Source organism: Porites lutea, chromosome 8 (genome assembly GCF_958299795.1).
Source record: "Porites lutea chromosome 8, jaPorLute2.1, whole genome shotgun sequence".
Lineage (NCBI taxonomy): Eukaryota > Metazoa > Cnidaria > Anthozoa > Scleractinia > Poritidae > Porites > Porites lutea.
This window is the reverse complement of record NC_133208.1, coordinates 20,115,308-20,121,628: the sequence shown is the minus strand read 5'-3', so window position 1 is coordinate 20,121,628 and position 6,321 is coordinate 20,115,308. Positions and strand designations below refer to the sequence as shown.

Sequence of the window (6,321 nt, the reverse complement as noted above, 5' to 3'; positions counted from 1 at the left end):
AGAAAAAGCTTCTGGTGCATCCCAAAGTTATTACAGTCCTTCCGTCCCGCATTTGGTTTTGATCTAATTCCTTCCCACGTTAACTAGATTCTTTCTTTAAAGAGGTATAATTCTAATTATCCTCAATACTTACGCTCAGTCCATTTATATTGCTTGCAGTCTGTCCCAATATGGTAACCCTCAATGAGATTACTCTTTGATTTTGCACTATAAAGCTAAATCATAGTTTATTTCCTCTTGTTGCAGCTTGTACCTCTGACAAATACCTTAATGGATTTAGTGGATTCTTTTCAACTCCAAATTTTCCAAGTAACTTCTCTCAGTACAGCACATGTATCTGGAATATCACAGTTCCCAGCGGGTACATCATTAAACTCAGCTTCGTCTACTTTCGATTGGAGCCACGCCAGTACAGTCCCTGCTATCATTATGCTCCAGGAGCCCGTGTTACAATAACAAATGTTGTTTCAGATGATGGGCATCAGCCGTTCATGCTGTGCGGTCAGTTCCTTCCTCATCCAGTGTACTCGGTAGGAAATTCCGTTCAAGTCATATTCACGTCTCTGAGCAGTCAATACCCAGGGTTTAATGCAACTTACACGGCTATAACGTATAGTTCAGGTACGTGGTATACATTATTTACAAGACATCAACGACTGAGTTAAGATTAATAAAACATCACTAACAAGAACTCGCCCTATAAAACGTGATCCAAGAAAGTCTTGAATTCTGGATTCCACGGTGTGGACTCTGGATTCCAGGAACTGGATTCCGGTTGTCAGTGGCAGTTAGATTCCGGATGCCAGTCATAAGAGAGCTTCCGGATTCCTAAGGTAGAATTGTTTTACCGATTCCGGTATTCGAGTTACATTACATTGGGGGAAACGACAGTCATAAACAAACAGGCAAAACTTAAAACAATTACATTTTATGGAGCTACTCACACTATCAGGCAATTCTTCTTTTGCCTAGGGCGATTCGTGAAGCTCTCCTTTGTACCTTCTCAATTTCATGGATGTCTTTAGCTAGATGTGGTGACCACACCGGGCTAGCGTATTGAAGGATCGGAGGGACTTATACAAAATTAAAAAAATGTCCTTATTTTTACTCCCTACTGTGTGTTTAAGTAAGCCAAGAACCTATGTTTGCTTTATGAACGGTTCCATTGACATGTTTTGTCCAGGTCAGGTCATTTGCCATGATAACTTTAAGATATTTATAATTGGATACATTTCTTAACTCAGTACCCGAGACTTGGTACCGTCTGGTACTATTGTCTTTATTATGAGTGATTCTCATGACCTCACATTTGTTAGGATTAAATTTTACCTGCCAGAGATCCGCCCATAGATCAAGGGCGGTTAGATCAGATTGTAAAGCAATAGAATCTTCCACTTTGTTTATCTGTCTATAGATTTTGGTATCGTCAGCAAATAACTTGGCGGTAGATGTAATAATGTTATGTATGTCGTTCACGTAAATAAAGAACATAATCGGACCCAGGATTGAGACATGAGGGACGCCAGATATAACGGGCGACCAATCGGAATACGATCCACGTATCTGTACTCTTTGTCTTCTGTTGGTTAAAAAATTCCTGAACCACAGGTACAGTTGCCCGTCTATACTGTACCTATTGAGCTTTAAAAGCAGGCGCTCATGGGGGACACTGTCGAACGCTTTCGAAAGGTCCAGAAATATAACATCAGACACCTTTCCAACAGTTCCTTCTTATTGCCAGTTTGATTTATACGGCGGCAATTTAACCAAAACTTTAATTGAGCATCGGTCAATCTTTCTATCTCCTCTTCACTAAAGCCAGCCTGGAGTAAGATCGACTTGGTCGTCCGCCGTGTTAGTTAATTTAAATTTGCCGCAAGGGCCATTAAGCCTCGCTTCCATGTAAATTCCATTTTTTTTTCTGTAATCGGAGTATTATTATTGCTGAATATTATTATTGCTGAAGAAATCTCTTCTGCAAGAGCCAAACATGTACGGCGAACAATCGAGTTTGCGGTTAACCTTCCTCGTGTAAGAAGATCGCGAAAGCAACGCGATAGATGCTGGCCTCTTGTAGGGCACTAAATTATTTTTTGTGCCAAATCACAGACAATTAATCGAGCAAGTCGTGAAACTGGTTCCTCAAGAGTAGCATCCCTGGGTCCTCTCTCCCGTTCTTGAAAGCTTTGGACGCCGTTTTTCCTCCCTCGACTGCCCGCCCCTAAGAACATATTTCTCATAGTTAATGTTGCGTTGTTTGTGAATTTTCCTAATGTAGCTGTTGTTCACATGAGCTTTCATAACAAGGAAAGACAAACTGAACGACAGAACAATTTTTCAAGCCAGAGTAAGAGCAGGCACCTAATACCGACTAAATTGTTCGTTTGAGTCACGGAACATCCTCGGAGACCCAGGGGCAGTCAGTCGGGTAAGGAGAAAAGGCGGGACGAAAGTTTTCAAGTACGTGTACGAACTCACGAACAGAACTCAGTAGAAACTGTTCGCCGATTGGGCGCAATAATACAAAGCATTTTTTGTGCCCAATCAGGAGCCAGCATCCGCTTGAATTTTTGGAAATAGCTCGATGAGAGTCCGTACCCACGGGCTCTTTCACCCGTACTTGAAAACTTTCGTCCCGCCCTTTCTCCGGACCGGACTGACTGCCCCTGGGTCTCCGAGGATGGTCACGGAACGGACTCTTAAAAACATCGTAGGAAGGCAGTCGATTGTCTGTGAATTGTTCTCAATATAGTCTCGATAATTAAAAAAGGTATTCCTGAACAAACAAAAAAGCTTCTGGCGCATCCCTAGATTATTTAGTCCTTCCTTACCACATTTGGTTTTGATCTAATCCCTTCTCACGTTAACTAGATTCTTCCTTGAAAGCGGTATAATTCTAATTATCCTCAATACTTACGCTCAATCCATTTATATGGCTTGCAGTCTGTCCCAATATGGCAACCCTGAATGAGACATCAGGAGTTCTTACCAGTCCTTACTATCCAAGGCGTTACCCTTCTAACGAGAAATGCAGCTGGAAAATTATAGCAAGTAAAGGAGAACGCATTGTGTTGGTCATTAAATACATTTATATTCGCAACTGTGGTTCATCTTGCACTTGTGACTACCTGGAAATAGAAAATGGATCATCCTCTGATGGCATTTCAGGCAGGCGAAGATGTGGATACTATAATGAACGTGGGACAGTATATTATTCGGCAACAGATGTCCTGAGGGTGACGTTTGTTTCTGATAGTGGTACTTACGGGGGGTATCGTGGATTTAAGGCAACTTACATTAAAGTGAAATATAATGCAACAACCACCGGTAAGTTATTAGAAACCAGCTTTAAACGCAAAGTTAAAGGTTTTTGTGTAGGCGACCAGGTTGTCAATTTTCAAGCAGGGAATATAAAATATTATTGCCTTATAACAGGGTCACGGTAACTGTGACATTCAAATACTTTACAGAGTAAAGCAACACAAACTAAAATGTCGATGAAATGCCAACAAGTTACATTGATATGATGTTATTAAAAGTGTTTGGTAGAAAATCTCATTTTTTATGTTTATCTATTGCAATGCTTTCGATTGAGTCTTTTTTTTGTTTGTTTTTCTTTTTGGTTCCCAGACAGAGTACTCTTTGATTTTGATTATAAACAAGCTAAATCATAGTTTATTTCCTCTTGTTGCAGCTTGTATTTCTCGCGAACATCTTAATGGATTTAGTGGATTCTTTTCAACTCCAAATTTTCCAAGTAACTTCCCTCAGTACAGTAGATGTACCTGGAATATCACAGTTCCCAGCGGGTACATTATTAAACTTAGCTTCTTCTATTTTCGATTGGAGCCAAATCAGTACAGTCCCTGCTATTATGATGCTCCAGGAGCCCGTGTTACAGTCACAAATGTTGCTTCAGATGATGGTTATCTGCCGTTCATGCTGTGCGGTCACTCTCTTCCTCCTCCAGTGTACTCGGTAGGAAATTCCGTTCAAGTCATATTCACGTCGCTGAGCAGTCAATACCCAGGGTTTAATGCAACTTACACGGCTATCACCTATAGTTCAGGTACGTGGTATACGTTATTTATAAGGCATTAACGATTGAGTTAAGATTAAAAAAAACATCACCAACAACAACTAGCCCTATAAAACGTGATCCTAGAAAGTCTTGGATTCTGGATTCCACGCTGTGGACTCTGGATTCCAGGAACTGGATTCCGGTTGTCAGTGGCAGTTAGATTCCGGATGCCAGTCATAAGAGGGATTCCGGATTCCTCGAGTAGAATTGTTTTACCGATTCCGGTATTCCAATTACCTTACATTGGGGGAAACGACAGTCATAATAAACAAACAGGCAAAATTTAAAACAATTACATTTTATGGAGTTACTCACACTATCAGGCAATTTCTTCTGTACTTACTAACGTATTACTGCTTGACAATGTAGAAGAGCAAAATAGAAATAACGAAATGCCAAAGGGAACACGATTGGGTAAAACTAAATTCAGGTAAATTTGAAAAACCAGTTTGTTTCAAGTTTGTCGTTTTTTGTACGAAATTAGGATGCTCTAGAATCATCAGTTGTTCTGTGGAGATAACAATTTTGTCAGCCAAAGAGGCCCCTTTCGCCAATTTGAAGTTTAAACCCCAGAGTTAATAATTTAAGAAGGATAAAATTACTGAAGATACCGTGGCTTATAAACTCCTTAAAATCACCAAGAAATACGGGATAACGTAAATTTGCGCTGGAAAAAAAAGTGTTGTAGTAGTATTCGTAATAGATGGGAGGAAGCAACATGTTTTGTTAGCAGACAGTATTTGTCTTTAAGTCCCCTTATGAGTCAAGCATGACAACTATATCTCTCTTAGTATTTCATCAAAGCTGATACACTAAGCCGTTTTCAAATGGATTCTGGGATTTTGAGACGGCAGTAAAGAAGTGCTTTTGAAAATATTGGAGGAGGAGGAGGATAAAAGTCTGCTTTACAAGGATATTAAGAGCGACTGTCTGTAAATATCGACCAAAATCGACTCTTTGTGGCACAAGTTCAAAATTCGAATTTCGCTCATTTTTGGCTCATCGATAACCCTTAATGAGTAATGAAACATGCTGTAGTTAGTTTTCCCAAATAACGAATTCTTTTGTTAAAATTCGAGAAAACTCATTTTGCCCGTTCGGAGCTCAAAACCCACTTCCGGTAAAGCAAAATTTTACACAAATTCCATTGACTCGTACGTCAAACCACAACGATTTGGCAGCCTTTGTAGAAGACGAATAGTTTTTATGACCCCTTCTTTCTTATAAGACGATAAATTTTTGAAAGCTGTAATAAGTTTGTGGCCAAAAAGGTATTGTTAAAAATAGGCCCTATTGGCAATTTCTAACGTTCAAAATTATAGGGTTAAAATAATGTAAATTTTTACAATGCGCTATAACTTAGAATTTCGCAAATTGACTTTCTACTGCTTAACTAGGCCCCAATATATCAGAAAATCGAAACAAATCTCTGGGCAAACGATTTTAAGTAGCCCGCAAGACGCCGAGTTCAACCCTAATTTTGCGAAAAATCGCGACATTCCAGTGGTTAAAAATAGCGTGACACGGTCCGTCACGCCAGCGGTGTTAACGACAGATTCACTTTCAACATTCTATTCAACGCTGATCACATGCCAAATTCCAGCATACAATCTATATTACATCTTTCAATACACTTATCTTATTTAGAAGAGTCATTTTGTTTGGATACAATATATAGTGTAGAATTGCCCAAAAGTCGGCTTTTTTGAGCGACGTCGGCAAGACTTCGACGACAGGAGCCCAACGAAAACAAACTTTAAACAAGTACAGTGGTGTGCTTTATTAATTTAAACATGCGTCAAAAGGCATAAATACGTTAAATTTAAGACGGGGATAACCAATATTAACTAATTAGAACTCTTTTTTTTTTTTTCTTGCGAGTTTTCTCTTTCAAGTAATTATGTATAAGTATAAATGTACGTTTCGATGTATTACTATCACGCTTATAAAGTTACATTGTAACGAACGTTTCAGAAAACATTTTAACTCGATTCGATCGACGATGAAACGCCATCATCAAAAAGAAATCACAAAAAACTACAGCAAAAGAAATCACAAAAAAACTACAGCAAAACGGAAAATAGAAAAAAAAGTGTCGTTTTACTAATGCTAAAGCAGGAATAGTTGCAGCGAGATCATGAGCATTTAAAAATGGCAAATGCTCCTAAATGGACATCTATAGATCCCTTGCATCACCATTGGAAAAAAAACTCTCTGGTCCACTATGAACTAGCCTATTC

General features: G+C 39.1%; 1 long non-coding RNA gene across 1 annotated transcript; it reads left to right on the top strand.

Annotated features, from left to right (window-relative positions):
- The first annotated feature begins 485 nt into the window (after positions 1–485).
- Positions 486–3,416, top strand: LOC140945652 (uncharacterized). Its single transcript, XR_012166730.1, has 2 exons — positions 486–621; positions 2,944–3,416. It is a non-coding gene; the product is annotated as an uncharacterized lncRNA (long non-coding RNA).
- Positions 3,417–6,321: the final 2,905 nt, after the last annotated feature.